Source organism: Cavia porcellus, unplaced genomic scaffold (genome assembly GCF_034190915.1).
Source record: "Cavia porcellus strain 051 isolate PalLab524CR breed Dunkin Hartley unplaced genomic scaffold, mCavPor4.1 scaffold_23, whole genome shotgun sequence".
Classification (NCBI taxonomy): domain Eukaryota; kingdom Metazoa; phylum Chordata; class Mammalia; order Rodentia; family Caviidae; genus Cavia; species Cavia porcellus.
Window position 1 is genome coordinate 29,673,907 of NW_026947506.1, and position 16,311 is coordinate 29,690,217.

The 16,311-nt window shown below is 49.8% G+C and overlaps 1 long non-coding RNA gene across 2 annotated transcripts; it reads right to left on the reverse strand.

Annotated features, from left to right (window-relative positions):
- Positions 1–356: 356 nt before the first annotated feature.
- On the reverse strand, positions 357–9,537 carry LOC106027755 (uncharacterized). Of its 2 annotated transcripts, none has more exons than XR_010042296.1 (3): positions 9,248–9,537; positions 8,950–9,113; positions 357–8,619 (listed from the first exon to the last, which is right to left on the reverse strand). It is a non-coding gene; the product is annotated as an uncharacterized LOC106027755 (long non-coding RNA). The 2 variants fall into 2 exon arrangements; XR_010042295.1 differs by having other exon boundaries at positions 9,239–9,537.
- Positions 9,538–16,311: the final 6,774 nt, after the last annotated feature.

A 16,311-nucleotide genomic window follows, 5' to 3' on the forward strand; every position in this document is an offset into this window, starting at 1 on the left:
GCTGGAAAGGTGGCTGCCTGCACTTGGCAGTGGAGAAACTGTGCCCTTATCGTTCCTCTGCAGGACCCTCTTGTCTGTTATGGCTCTGTGGCCAGGTGTCCCTTCCTGGTCCCAGCCCACGATGCAGTGAAGTCAGTAGCTGTGGCTCTGGGGCCTGGCTCCCCAAATGCTCTTGGGCACTAGCCTGCCCTCTGGCCTCAGTTTACCCACTTGTACTATCTAGTGATAAATCAGGGCATCATCAAGGTCCAATTTCAGCTCAGGTAGTGGAGACTCAGAGCCTCATTGCAGAAGTCCTGGCCGCATTTTCCTGCATCCCGGGGTTTTCTGACAAAAGGCAGCATGTTAGTGCTTGAAATGGTCTCACCTTTTGCTATTTTTGCAGAAGGCCTGAACACAATTGTTAAAAATAGAAATAATGAGGGAAGCAAGGCTTCTGACCTTGAGTCACAGGCCAGGACGGGCTCCCAGGATCCTCCCGGGCTGGCGGTGATAAATGATCATCGCGCTGCATTTGTCCTTAGCTAATTTATCCTTGGCCTAGAGAAAAAGTTTCTGGCTTTTTTTTTTTTTTTTTAATGCTGGAAAGGCACTTCAGGCCTAATAGCTTTGCCAGGTCTTCTGGGCACCGGGCCCTGCACATGCTGCCTGGCAGTGCTGTGGGCTGCTTTGAGGACCCCACAACCCACAGAGCTTGCCTGCTGGCAGGCACCACAGTGCTCAGCCCTCTGAGCATGTACTGGGCAGTGGGACCTCCAGCTACCTGCTCCCTGAACTGTATAGTCCCCTGTCAGGGGCTCCAGCTTCCTTGGAAGGCCTGTGTGTACCTTTCCTGATGTCTCAAGAAGGCATAGCAGGGTGGGACCAGGAGGGTGGATGGATCTCAGCATCTGGCTGCTGCAGATCCAGCCCACACACTCACCTCACCCTCCTCTCCTTACATCCCCCCCCCCATACAAGATGAAGATGCAAGGAGAGAAGGACCTTAGCATCTCCAAAGGCACTTTCCCTCTTGGAGGGCTCAGGGCGTGGTTCCTTGTTTTTCTCCCCTAATACAACCCTGCCACCTGCTGCTCCAGGTTCTACCGGAGCCCCGAAGGTCCTAGGGAGGCAGGTGTCCTCAGTGATACTGATACCCACTGTCTGGAACAGGGTTGCTGAGACACTGCCTTCCCTCCAGAAGCTTCAAGTCTCTGGACTTGGAATTTGATTTCTTTAAAACCCAGGGTGCAGCTCAAGGATCTTGGCTGTGTGTCTAGCTTTAGGTGCTAATGCATCACCCATTTGTCCTGACCAGGTGTTCCACACAGTCGAGAGAAAATAGACTAAAGGATTTTGTTGCAAGTTAGTCTTGGAGAAAAAACAAGGGTAAGGAGGGGCAGGCAGGAGGTAGAGGATGAAGAGGGAGCCCAGGCCAGTCAGCTGCCAGCCAGCCAGCCGGGAACCCTGCCATGTGAGCTTCTGGCAGTGTAGTGGAGATGGGCTGTTTAATTTCTACACCCTGCCCCAGCTTGGGGGCTGGATCAGTCCCCAGTGCTGAACCGTTGCTTGCTTTCTGCCGGTCCCACCTCTCTGTCTCTGTCTGAGTGTACTCCCAAGATGGCACAGCAGTTCCTGTAGAAAGGTGTGTGCCTGGCTGTGTGTACCTGTACACACAAGCATATATAGGCCAGTGTTTGCACAGATACATGAAAACATACGTGCCTTCTGCATGTGCATACATGGAGCTCACAGGTCCCTTCTGCACATGCGTATGTATGCATGGCATGTGCATGCCTGCCAGATTCTGGCAGACGTCAGATGTAACTGTTATAGCCGCTGCCTGCCCATTCAGGCCAGTCCTGCCCTATGCTGACTTTCCTGGCCCTGGACTCCAGGCTCTGTTCCTACAGACTTTTGTCCCCTATGAAGCCACAGCAACAGGAAGTGGCAGCTGGGTGGGTCTCTGTGGTGGTATTTGGTTGAGACAAAAGGTCATTTCCACACAACTGCCCCTGTGGTGGAGAGAGAAACCATGCCAAGGTGACTTGAGGCTCCTGGGCCAAGCTCACAAAGGGCTCAGAAGCCTTCACATACACAGAGGCAGGCAACCAGGCTGAGGGAGGACAAGCCAAGGTTCCCACCAAATGTTTGGTTGTGGACTGGGCCCAGGGCCTACATGGGAGGATGTGGTCAGACGGGGGCATCCTGCTGTGCCAAGGCCACCCTGGAGCAAGGAGAAACATACCCATCAATGAGGACTCGGAGGTCCACAGCATTTTGAGGACGTTTCTGAAGGATTTGTAGGAGTTCTCCAGGAAAGATAGATGAAGGCAAGATTGGGCTGGTGTCCAGTTTAAATTACATTCTTTGGTCCCTAGAACCTTGTGTGGTCAGACAAGGGTCTTTCAAGGCTCCCGCTGCACCCTCTTTCACAGAGCTCTCTGGTACAGGATTTCAGCAACTGTGGCTTTTATGGTTTTTCACTTTCTAGTGGTCAGAAGCAAACCATATTGTAGGGTTTCTGCAATCCAGTATTTTAAAATGTTCGCACCAAGTCAATGGCCCCTCAGACAGTATAGTAACCTGAGCTTCTCAATAGAGTGGCCAACTTAGGGAGGCTGACCCAGAGCTGTCCACACTGGGTGTGGGGACACTCAGCCTGGAGAGTCAGACATACCACATGCCAGGGCAGAGGTCTGATTGTTGGAGAGGGAGGTGGCAGGACAGGTCCCAGGGAACAAACATTCACCCACCATCACCCACAGCAGAAGGTCCAAGGAGGCCCGAATTGGTACCCTTAAACTGTCTTCTGTCCCTGGGTACAGCTGTCTCGTTAGTCCTGGCCTAAGGGACACCCCTGTGCTTCATATAACCACCAGATGGGGACAAGTTTGGCCTGGATATTGACACTCCTCACATATGTCCTGGGCCTGGTCCTTGATGATGACCACCCTTAGGACCCTGAAAGATTCCAAGAAGCCCCCTCATACATACCATCCTGGCCTAGGGGAAAAGCTAGAAAAGAGGGCTACAGAGAAAGACTGGTCAGGCTAGGTGCAGTTTTGGGGGCTACCACTCTGCCAGGTCCAGTCTGACCTGGGCTGGCCCAGAATTCCAGGAAGGAATTTATAAATTCTGAACCATATTGCATGTACAGATCCTACTATTACACAGTTGACTTGAAAAAACAGTAAAAAATGAGACGTGATTTTAAAATCTATACTTATAAAATTAAAAAAGCAAACAACAAAAAATGTTTCAGCCAGGCGTGGTATTGCATACCTGTAGTCCAATTACTCGGAAAGGATGAGGCAGGAAGTTTATTTGAGACCAGGAATTTGAGGCCAGCCTGGAAAACCCAGGAAGGTCTCAAAACACGAAACAAAAACTGTGCCTTTAAAAAGAAACCCCAAAGGCAAGCTGCAGTTCCAAGGCCCAATTCTGCTTCCATCTTTGTTTACCAGAAAGACAGAAACGATTTGTGTATTTTTAAATGGTTGGGGAAAATGAAGAAAATATTCATGACATGTGAACAATTATATGAAATTCGGAGTCTGTAAGTAAAGTTTTGTTGGGACTCAGCCTCCCTCATCCCTTGCATATGTCTGAGGCTGCTCTAAGCTGCAGCCATCCAGCCCACTGCAGCCCTAGCTGGACAGCTCAGCTCCTGCCCCTTCCCTCCACACATCTCTCCTATCCCGTTGGAAGCTCTGGTGACAAACAGCCACCACCTGAAGTGTGACAGAGATGTTCCTGGCCCGTGAGGGTCCACAGGCATGCTGCTCTACTCCTGCTGTCATGCAGGTGTCCTGAGAGCAGGAATCCCAGAAAGGCAAATTCAGGAGAAAGACGGAGAATCGTAGGGGCTGTGAGGGACTGTGTGGTACAGTCACTACCACTGGGCTGCTGCTGCTCCGGGACCAAATCCTGGAGGCTGCTTGGCCCTGCCACAGGCCCTATAAGAATCAAGAAGTGTCCGTGTCTGTGGGGGCCCTTGCATGGCAGTGACTCTTCTTGATCCTGGTGATGTGGAGTAGTTGGGAGGTGCAGCGGGAAGTGCAGGGACTCAGCCAGTGGCTTCTCCAGCTGTCCAGATTCCCTGGGAGCCCCTCTGGCTTTGCCCACCTGAGAGGAGCTCAGGGGATCCCCACCTATACCCCATTCTCCTGGACTCTAGCAGAGCAGATGAGCAGGACATGGCGTCCAAGGAAGGATCACTGCCTCCTCTACCCACCAATCAACATGTAGTGTTTGGGGAGTGACATGAGAGTTGTTTCCTGCACTTGTTTATACATTCTGCCTGCAGAGGAACAGGCCTGTGACCACATGGGGCAGGATCAAGGGAGATGGACAACAGATACTGCTGCCTGCAGTGTCAGGCTCCCAGGCTCCCAGGATGGACAGGAGGAGTCCAGCACTGGAATATTCCTGCCTCTCGCAGTTGGGGCTTTCAGGAATCCGTTCACCTTGAGATCCAGCTGCCTCCAGGAACACTGCAGCTGTAGCCTAGATTCTTGCTTTGCCCCTGGATCACCAGCAGTACCCTCTCTGGTTGATAGCTCAGGCTGGCTCCAGGCCCTGGTCTGCAGCTCTGTTCCTCAATTTCTGCATATCCACATCATGGGGCAACACCAATGTCCAGTGTCAGAGCTGTGGAAAGTGAAACCTCTGCTCACTGCTGGATCTGGAAATGATTCCCCAAGAATGAGAGCTCCAGTGAGGCCTGGGCCTTCGTTGGCCTCTAGTTGACTTTGTTGCTGTGCCCAGTCCATGTGGAGGAGGCTTATGGATCTATGCTGTGGCCTGGATGGGCCCAGCCTCTGTGCAGGCTCCAGGACCCCAGGTCCATCTGCAGAGTGAGAACGGTGGGCAAGGCTCCCAATCGAGCACTGGGCAGGGGCACCAGGAACACAATTATAGAACTTCTGGGAAGTGTAACCCTGCACTGGCATCACTGTAACACCGGGCCATCTCTGTCTCCTGGCTCCAGATTCTCTACTTCCCCTTTGGTCTTATTTAGAGTCTGAGTAGTAACGGACTGGAAACACCCTTCAATCTTGGCACCTGTGGGCATGGGGGCCCATCTGTGGCATGGTGGTGAGGAACTTTATGCCTTTGGATAGGGCAGTGGGGCTGGACCTGTTTGTCGTTCTGCATGAAGAGGCAGAACTACAGGGATCGATGTGGTATGTTTCTGATGACACTCTGGCCTCACAGATCTTTCTAGAAGCCCTGGTTTCCTAAGGCTGGGGCTGAGGGGATGGGAATTGTCCTTCCCTAAAATCCCCTCCCTCACCCTCACCACCCATCCCTGCCTGGTCCTGCTCAGGGTGTCTGTTACCTGTACCCTATGCCTGTCTGTGCCTTCTAGGTTGGGCCCCAGGATCTCTTAGTCCAGAACACTGAGGCATGGCCTTTGCTGGTCCCTTAGTGAACCCCCAAAGTGCTAATTTCACATGGTACCAAAGAAAACTGTTATCCTTGGCTCTCCTGGGGAGGCCACAGCACAGTATCAGGTCTGCTCTGCTGGAGGTGGCCACTGCGGGGGAGGCTACAACCAACAGTAAGATGTCTCTCCTGTCCCCATGTTACCCCACTCGCAGAGGGGCCACGCTGTGGCCACCCTGGGTGTGGACTGGAAGGAACCCTGTTTCTATCACCTAGGCCTGGTTAGAGAGGGAACCCTGTTCCTGTCATGTGCCCCTAAAAATCGATGAGGGAGGTTTTCAGGCTCAGGAGAGCCCACTCAGGGCCAGGACTGGCCAGGTAGGGTGAGAGTTGGTCACCCAGGAGGTATTGACAGTGTGATCCAGGCTGATGGGAAGCCAGGCAGGCCATCTTCTGGCAGCAGCTTCAGGAAGCAAACTTCTCTCCTGTGCTGCCCGGAATGAGGCTGCTTCTTGGTCCTGAGATGAAGGCCTTGGGCTGCTCTGGGCAAGGAGGTGGGATTTTATTTATGGAAAAAGTAAAACAGGGCTGGTTTCCCTTTTGGAGTTTCAGATCTCTCATCTAGACACTCGGACACCATCAGAGGGGTTGCTGCCCCGTGCAGGAGACACAGGGTGATAGGAGGGGTGATATGAGGTGTGCTTCTCAGCCTCCTTCCTGCACCAACCTGCTGAAGACTTTCCAATGAGTACACCCCCTTCTGCCCCATCACCCAGTTGAAATGGTCTGCTCACTGCCCTCCCACACAGGAGCAATGTGAGACACAAGCTTGTTCCGCCATTGGAAGTAACCTCGGCCAGCTCTCAGTCTCCTCCTAGGACTCCAACTTTATCACAGAGGTTCTGTCCACTCAGTACTGGGCCTCCCTGTTCTTCCCATACAGCCTTTCCTTCCCACCAGGCTATCTTTGAGACCTCACAGTACCTACATGGGTGCAGCAGGAAAGACAGTTCAGTGGCTGTCTGTCCCTTTCCCTGCTACCCTCCTCTGTCAGATGGGGCACCACTGGCAGGGATTCACAGGCCCTCACCGTGGTCCCAGCACTTGGAAGGAGGCCAACACACAGCCATTGCCTAATGAGCAGACATCACATGATGTGAGTAAGGCTTTTCCATGAGTGCGCCCCCTTCTGCCTCACCACCCCAGTTGGGTAACACATGGAAGAGGGTAACATACAGCTGATGGCAGAACTTCCTTCTGATCTGCTTCCTGCTCCGTTCTGCATGTCCAATCTCATGGTCCCTGGCCCAGGCATCATTTCCTGTTTCTTGAACAATGCTGGCCTCCATGGGTCACAATCCTCTAACACATACCTGAGCTGGGTGTGGGCTTCCCTCCTGGTTCTGGGGCTCTGTGGGAACCGGGCTCTGGGTATCCTTTCCCTCCTCAAGTGTCAGACCACACCACACACATCAGGAGCAGCTTCATCCTGTGGCCTACAGAAACTGGCTGCATGACTGGATCTGAGCCACACAGAGGTCTGAGCACATGGGACTTGGGGCTCTCCAAAGACCCAGCAGATCTGCTGCATAGCTGTGCTCCTCGAACCTGTAGGTCCTCACTTTCCCTCTGTCTGACAGACAGGTACCCACAGACCCTTAACCCCAGCCCAGTGCAACAGATGGGACACAGTGCTAGGGTGACCAAGAGAGAGAACGAGCCAGAAGGGAAGCAGTTCCCCAACCTCTCCATCCTGGAGGCAAAAGTTAGGGCCTTCAGATCAACTGAGGATGGGCAAGGGTGTCTCCCTAAAGAGAACGCAGCTCTTCACAGCCCTGTCCAGGGTCCCCCACTCCTAGCTCCATGAGAAAATTTACCTCCCCATGTTCTTGCAGGAGTAGTGGCTCTGGCACCAGCATGGGCAATGGTTAAATCCTTGGAGAATAGGCAGTGGCTTTAGCAGAACCCACCTAAAGAGACAGAGAAATCCCATGCCATGGGCAGCCTGGGAAGACTGAGGGTAGGGACTCAGAATCCCCTCTCAGTGAGAATCTGTGCTGATCACAATGCTCAGTGGCAAAATTGCTGCAAGAGGGAACCTCACTGCCCCCGGGTGGCCTGGTTATCCTCCTGATCTTTCTTCTTTGACCATTTGGAGTAGAGCAGAGATGAGGAGTTGCTGGTTTTCAGTAATCTTTAAACATGTGGTTGTCTGGGCCAAATGCTGCAAATCAATCCTCCTTTTCTGATTCTGTTACAAAGCCAGTCAGGCTATGCTGGGTGAAGATTTGAGCTGTGATTAATGTGAGCCCAGAGGAAAGCTCAGGCCACAGCATTTATGCTCACCGGGCCTCCTGGGGGAGAGTAAGGTTTAGCCAAGGAAATTCATGCAGACACCACAGAACTGAGGAGAGGGGACAGAACAAGCAGGGACAGAGGTCCCACATCCATCAGGCACAGCAGGGACACCACAGTCATCCTGTACCAGGGTTCCCACATCCAGGACTTGACTCCTAGGAAAATTAAGAGCAGAACAGGTCCCCTTTTCAGGCCAGAAGAGCTACTCTGCCCACACCCACTCTGGTCCCTGCCTGCGGGCATCGAAGTCTCCTCACCATGAACGACCATCAAAGGTGTGATAAAAGCCATCTGTCATTCATAAAATGTGATGTTGCCTTCCTGCAAAGCCATAAGCCTTACTGGGGCTCAGCCAAGAAATAGCCTATAAAATCTTGGATAATGACTTCAACTCATACTTTCCAACATAAAGAATATTCTAGGCAGCTGCTTGCAGGATTTATCTATGTGCAATAGGTTTACACCCAGCACTTACTGTGTCCATGTCTGGTGCCCCTCCTTGTTACTTCCTTCCCAGTAGCAGCGCGAAAGCATCTGTGACATGCTGACCAGCTCTAGGACCTCCTCTCTGATGACAAGTGACATCAAGGTGCACACATGTGGGAGCCTCACCATCAGGCACTGAAGGGGTCTGGAATGCTCTGTCCATCCCTGGGGTCTGCCAGGTACAGGAAGGAGGAACTCATGGCTGTCACAGAGGTGTTTATTTGCACAGGTAGTGTTGGCAAAAGTTTTTCTTAGTGGGAACAAGTGTTCTAACTGGCAAGGGGCCTGTCAGGAGACCTCTCCTGGCCATGATCTCCAAAGTTGTGCAGAGCTTGCTGTGTGCCAGAACAGACCTACAGAAGAGGCCTTTGGAACTGAAGTCTATGCCTGGGCTTGTACCAACACCTGGAGAGAGCACGAGGTTCATAGTTTACAGAGGAGAAGCAGGGCAGGCTGAAGCCGCTGTACCTGGCCTCACTTCACAGCACAGGGGCTCCAGAGGCAAGGGCCTGCTGGATGGGGGACCCCCCAACCATGCAGCTGAGCCCAGGCTGCAGCTTTTGATACCAACCCAGAAACCTGAGGGCTTGAATATGTTTTCCTGTCATTTATCCTCTCATTTGAATGTTGCACTTGCTTCTAAATATCCAATCTTATTTGTCTAATATTTGCATTTTTGTCTCTAACCACCAAGCCCATAGACCACACTTATACACAAAATAGTTTGGTGAATACCTGTTCACTCTACAAAATGCCTCCTTCTGAAATGACGCCCCATGCTCAGGGAGAGAGAGAATGATGTCACTGGCAACTTGGAGATGAAAGTATTTCACAAGTCACAATTTTGCTTTCCACACACAAGTTAGCCAGGGTGAGAGGACACCACAGTCACATGCTACCTGTTGAAAGGAGACAGTCTGCAATAAGATCATTGATGTCCATGGCTCCATTCTTTCCCAGGTCCCTCTGGGCTGTGGAGCCATGGCCTTGGGATAATTCAGGCTGCCCCAGAGCAAAAACTCACGTCTCTCACTTTGGATCTGAGGCAGCTCCCCTGCAGTGACTACGTTCATAGGAAGAACTGCTTCCAAGTGGTCTCTGAAAACCACAATGAGGCCAATGAACAGACTCTGAAGGGCTGGACAGGACTCCTGTCAAGAGCAGAGGTGAAGGGATGCTCTGTTCTCCTCTTCCCCTTGGGGCCTGGTTCTGCCTTGCCCATCTTCCCATTAAATTGAGGCCACAGAGCTCCCCTTCTGGCCCTACTGTAGGGGGTCCTCATGAGGTCTCTGTACTATGGAGGGGCTTCAGCACGACAGGGGAAGGGCTGCTGGATATGCAGGGCAGGCAAACCCACCAGCAATGCCTGGGGCTGTGGTCCCACAGTGTTCTGGGCTTTGTGAGGCAAGCTTCTCCAGCGGGTAACATTCAGGCTGTCCCAGAGCAAAAGCCCAACACACTTTTGTCCTCTTCTATGTCTTTCACTTTGTATCTGAGGCACGTCCTGGAGCCTCGGGACTCACAACAAAGTCAGCTTCAGGGACACAGAGAGAAAACTCTGGCCAGTTCTGGTCAGAATCAAGTTCAAAGTCCAATCTGACTCCAGAATACTGCAGGAGGTAGCCTCGCATTTCCCTATAAATATAGTAACAGTGACCACAAGGCCTACTTTGTAACAAAGATTCACTGAGACACTATCAGAGCACTTAAGGCCACACCCAATGCAACCCACGCTCAACCACCTAGCCAGAGGCCTGCGTCCTTCCCCTTGGTTGTCTGGGTCAAGTGCTCCCTCCTGAGCCTCATCCAAACGGTATCCCAATCCCCTCCCCAGGGCCCTGCTCCTCGTTCAGCCCAGCCCAGCCTCTCGCATCTCAGACTAAGGTCTTCAAGGAAAGCAGAGGCACCAGCCATTTAAAAACATTTCAGTAATTCTTAATGTGTTAGTCAGAATGTCGGGTCGTCATACACGTACTTTCTTGGTACAAGTTCCAAGTTAATCTTTATGTGAGCCTGGGCACCTTAAGGTGGGGCTACATCTGACTCACATCCTCGTTCCTGTGTCTCTAGCTATGGGAGTAATTGGGGTGTGCATCCTTGCATCCATTCCCCTACTGGTTGACCAAAAAGGGGTGAAGGTGGTCAGGGAGGTGAGGGAGCTGATTGTATCCTGCAGAGGACACAGGCCACCTGGGCAGGGGGAGCAGCCTCAGGAAAAGGGACAGGGCCAAGCAAGGTGCAGAGTCCTGTAGAGCAAAGGAAGGAGCTCTGGCTGGAGCAGCCTTGCCCTATAGAAGGCACAGGCCATCACTGTCCCCTTCTGTATGGCTGGTAACTGGAGACTGGTAGGTTTGCATGAGGCTAAGACTTATCTCCAGGTATCCTGCAGCAAAGGTGCTGGTAAGTGGCAGGTGTGGTATCCACATGTGAAGGCTGACACATTCCTAGAACACCCTGAAGACTCCGGCTCTACTCCTCCAGGAGCTGCTGATGCATGGCATTAGCTCTCCATGACTTGGGGACTCAGGGTGCTCAGGCACAGAGTTCTGGGTGCTGTTCTGCCCTCTGACTGTGAGCTACAACTGTGTTTCGTGCTGCAGATGTCATTTCTGCTCACAAAGGGCTGCCTGGTTTCTCGCCAGTGGGTATGTGGTCACCCTGGACCTGCCCTCCTAGGACCTTCCTTCCACTAAGGCCCATGTGTATGCAATTCCGGCTCACTGCCCCGCAGTTCTTTGAATTTGTTTTATATTTGCTTTAAGAGGAGTGACTATTTTGTGAATTGTGGTACATCACTTTATTATATAAAATGATGACCACGAGCTCATTTTCCTCCTCTAGAAAGAACAAAATTGCTCTCTCAGGCAGGTCTGTCTCCCAGGTTGACTGGTGTAGGTCTCTTCCCCACGTGGGAGACAGTGGGGAAGCTGTAGACTCGTGAGGCCCCGTCCATGAGTCAGATGCAATAAAGGTAATGTAAAACTGCATACAGATACATTTATTTATATACAGAGCCTGTAAATAAATCCACAAATCATGATTTATGGATTTGTGATAAAAACAAGGTCAGGTGAAGGACAGAGAGAGCCCTATGGGTGGGGAGGACACCAGGAAAGACCCTATTGACAGAATGTGACATTTACATGAAAATCTAGTGAAAGAGAGGGAGCAAGCCAGCAGCTGTTGGAAGAAAATCAGAGTGAGGCAGAGAAGACAGCAGTGAAAAGGCCCTGTGGCAGGAACCTGTTTGCCCAACACAGGGGAGAAGCAGGGAAGATGGGCCACCATGGAGGGCGGAAGTTGTTGCATGGTCTTGGCAGCCACGGTTGTGGGCTTCACTCTGAGGAGGAGGGAAATTGTGGGGCTCTGAGCAGAGAACAACCTGATTTTTCTCAGCAGACTCACCAATGCTGCATGAACAGGCAGTGGAGATGAGTAAGAAACAGAGGCTGCACTCAGATGAGGTTGTGAGAAAAGCTGGTCTGGGACATAGTTTAAATTTAAGTTTATAGGGTTATGTCAAGGGTGATGCAGTGATTTAGGGTCTAAGTAAAAAATAGCCTGGGAGATGTCACAAGGAATAGTACTGGGGAGAACTTAGCCCTGGTCACTGTTCTTGCAGGGATGCAGAGTTCTGGACCCTTGGGACACCAATCACAATGACCAGGACAGCAGGCATCAGGGAGGGAAGGTCTGGAGCTGTGCCTATTGGGCCAGGGAAGAAGGTAGGAAAGAAGACAAGGCCAAGCAGAGGTGTCATGGAGGGAGAGGGCAAGGAGGAAAAGGGCCGTGGAATCCCAGATGTCTGACCAACATGGCCAGGACAGGTGTGGGTGCAGCTAGGGTCACAGTCGGGAGCGCCTTGTGTGAAGGGAAGGAGCTGGGCTATTCCTGGAGGCCAGCAGTACATGCAACGGCTGGCTCTCAAAACTCCTCTCACGGATGCTCCACTCAGAAAGCTGACTTCCTGCTGTTGGAGGTTTGCTTAGACTTCCCAACAGGAGCACGCATTAAATTCTGCAGATTCTCAGGCCCCACTGAATAATATGATGTTCTCTTGTGTGAGACAGTGAAGTCTTCCTGGCTTCTGAGGGCTCTGGTCCCATCTGAGGCCAACAATGCTCAGAAGTCATGAAATGTCCACTCTCTACCTTTCTCCTTTGCTTTAGAATAATGTCTGTAACATACAAAACTTCTGCTCCTTGAATGCTGGATAAAATTGTCAGATAAAAATGTCTGGCCTGGCTGCTGGTATAGGATAATTTCACCTCTTTCACTTTTTCCTGCTAAGAGTAATCCAGCCCTGTTTCCTAGTATTTCTTGAATCAATCTCAGTAATTTGAATTTTTTAAAAAAAAATATCCATTTTTCTCTGCATCCTCAAACACACCAGTCTGGGGTGGCCTGGTTTGTCTTTCTTTCTTGTTTCTAGTCACATTCTTTTCTCATTCCTATGCCACTACGTTTTGTCTTTTGTAAATTCATAAAGCATTAGTCTCGTGTGTGTGTGTGTGTGTGCGCGCGCATGCGCGCGCACCGGGAATCAAACTCAGGACCTTATGCTTGCCAGGCAAGCACTGCACCACTGAACTATATCAGCATTAACCCCCTCTACCATTGTTTGTTTGCCTCTGCACTATTTTCATTCCTTCTTTACTTGGACCTATCTCAATGCTCTCTTTCTAGCTTCTCAAACTGAAAGCTAGTTCATTTGCTTTTAGTCATTATCATTTCTAGGAAGCACAGTACCCTCTCCAGTTTTCCTGGTGCATCACTTTGGTGGCATCCAACAGATTTCTGATAGGTACTGTTCTTGTTTGTGTTCATTTTAAAATAGTCCCCAGTTTCTCTTTTGGTTTCCTTTTTTAAGCCCCAAATTATGTATGACTATCTATTTGGGGTTTAATTTCCAGATGAAAATATTTGGATTTTGTTTTCTTATACCACATCCCAGGTACAGGTTATAAGTTATGTAGGATGTGCATATGTACCTGCGTATATGTACCTATGCATATGTTCCTGCATATATGTTCTTGTGTATATGTCCCTGCATATATGTACCTGCATATACGTACCTGCACATAGGTTCAGTGAACAGTCAATTATCTGTCTTTTGGAATTTCTTGACATTTATGGTCCAAAGAATGTCAGTTTTGGTGAATATTCCATGTCTAATAGAAAATAAACCACATCACTGAAGGATACAAAACACAATTTGCATGGTTTTTGGCTTCCTGATGTCACTTTAACTCATCAAAGTTCTGTTTTCCAACTCCTGGGACATGGTTGAGAGTGGATGGCCCCAATGACCAGTCATAGTCTATTGGTCCTTAGCTGCAGCCACCCCACATCCAGGAGTCCCTCATGCAGCTCAGACACTTATTTGGTTCTCTTGCCCACAAACACATTGTCTTAGTCACTTTCTTATTCCTGGGACCAAAATACCCAACACCTGCAATTTCAAGAAAGAGAGGTTTATTTTGGCTCATGTTTTTAGTTCATAGATGACTGGCTACAAAGCAGACCAGCATGGCAGATGAACACAGCAGAGGAAAGTTGCTCTTGTCATGGCAGGTAGGAAGCAGAGGGAGATAGAAGGAGCCAAGGAGGGAGACACATCTTCCCCTATGACTTGCCTCTTTTGACCAGGCTCCACCTTCCAATGCGCATTCAGCTACTGAACTGTGGATGATTCCACAGACAGTACAGCAACCTCATGATCCAATCACCTTCCACAAGCTCCACCTGTGAATTCATCAGACCTTTGAGAGGCATTCTTGATCCAAAGAATAACAAGCTGCTCTAGCTCCCAAAAGACTCACAAGCATCTCCTTATGCAAAATACTTTTAATCCATCTCCAAGAGTTGCCAATGCATCAACACTGTTGCTGAGAAGTCCAAGTCCAAAGTCTCTTCTGGGATGCAAGGCAAACTCTTAGCTGTGAGTCCTTATAAAAATCAAAAAGAAAGTTAAACACTGCTGATATACACACGAGACTAATGGCCCAGGGTAAATATTCCCCATTCAAAAATGTAGATATAAACAGAAAAAAATAGGATCAAAGCAAGACTAAACCACAGCAGACCAAACATTAAGTCCTGTAACTCCATGTACAGCAACTAGGGCAAGTTGTAGCCTGATGTGAGCTCCAAAACAGCTTGGCAGCCCCATCCTATTGCAGCTCCATGTGTTGCAATTCTTATGGCTTTTCTCTGGGAGTTGGATTGGCTTGCTGCCTTCAGTTTTCCTCAGCTGGCTTCTCCAGCTTCCTTGCATCTTTGGGCTCACTATGAGAGCTTCATGCACTGCCCTCTCAGGAGGACACTGCCTGTCCTCCTACACCTTCTCCTGAAATCCAAGTGGAAGCCTCCCTCACCCCACAGCCATTGCATTCTGCATGCCTGTAAAACCAGCACCACATGGATGATACCAAGGTCTGCAACCAGCTTGTAGAAGATCCCCTTGGATCATGGTTGTAGAGGCCTCTGATTGCCTAGATGGCTGAGTACTGTGAAACAAATCCTGGGAGACCAGTTTACAAGCAGCGTGCCCTGGGGATTTCTTCTTAGCTTGCAGACTCATGAGCCTAGGAAGAGCAGTATCTTCCTGATTCCTTACATGCCCTCATGGCATCTTTTCTATTTCCCTGATATAAATACTTACATTCTTTGTAATGCTAATCTTTTTAACAACCAACCTATCCTGGGGCAAAATTTTATAGGCCCCAATTTTACAGGCCCTAACTTTATAGGCATTTCCTTTCTGGTCACCAGCAAAATTTTTCAAATTATTCAACTTGAGTTGGTGTTCCTCCTCATACCAATATCACTAAAAGTAGCAAACAGTACACATGCAACAGCCTGAATGCTGGGCTATCTTGAAATTTCCTCTGCCACATTAACTAGTGCATTATCTTTAATCTCAGCCTCCTGCAGAGTCTTAGGACATGAGCAAAATGTAAAAAAATTTTCTACCAGAAGAGTAACATGCACAATCTTGAACTGGTCTTGAAATCGAGCTGTAAATGGAGCCCTTATTCCCAACTGAAACTTCCTGAGCCTCACTTTTACTACCTATATCTCTATCAGCATTCTGATATTCTGAGTTCTGACCAGAATCTCCCATCAAGCTTAGCTAACAGTATTTTAGGGCCTCTCTATATGGCATCTCTAAACCTTTCCAAACTTCTTCCATAAACCACTTCCAAAAGCTTCTAAATCACATGGTTAGGAATAGTCCTAGGAACCAACTCACTTCTCTGGTACCAAAATCCTGTCTTAGTCACTTCCTCATCACTGGGACAAAATACTCAAAATTCTCAACTTAAAGGACAGGTTTTATTTTGGCTCATGGTTATAGTTATAGTTGGTTAGCTCTAGAGTAGAAAATAGCATGGCAGAGGGGAATAGTGGAGGAAAAGCTTGCTCCCATCATAACATCCAAGAAGCAAAGAGAGAAGGGAGGAGCTAAGAAAGGAGATATGTCCTTCCAGGTCATGCCCCACATGACTTGCCTCTTCTGTCCAGCTCTTACCTCCTAACAGCAAGTCAGTTATAAGCCTCCATAACTCATTTACATTGCAAAAGCCCTGCTTATGAGCCCATGAAGGCCTTAGGAGTACATTCTTGATCCATGCCTGGATTCCTATGTGAATCCTGATAACCGGTCCATTTCCCCACCAGCACCATATTCCAGACAAGGAGTAAAATTCATAAAGTGTGTGTGACAAAATTTGGATGTTCAGCAGAGGTGGCTCTTCCTTCTTTCTCCACTTTGTGGAGCACTAGCCAGCTGCCCAGCCCAGTCCATTGCCCACCTCACGCTCTCAAAATAGTCTGTGGCCAGAGCTGTCTGTAGTCAGAAGCCCCAGTGTTTCTTGGGGCCTTGTAGATGGGTGATCCTTAGGAAAACACCCAGGATACAGGATGTGGATGGCTGCCTGAACAGGGGCCTCCCTCTCCACCACCATGACCCTTGGTTGGCCGCTGTAGGCCAGGCCAGGGGGCGGGGCACAGGGGTGTGCCAGTTCTCAGGCTGTTCTACTTTTGTAACCCCACCCAGGAAGGAGTCTTGGACTCATCTGCAGTGTTGTGCAA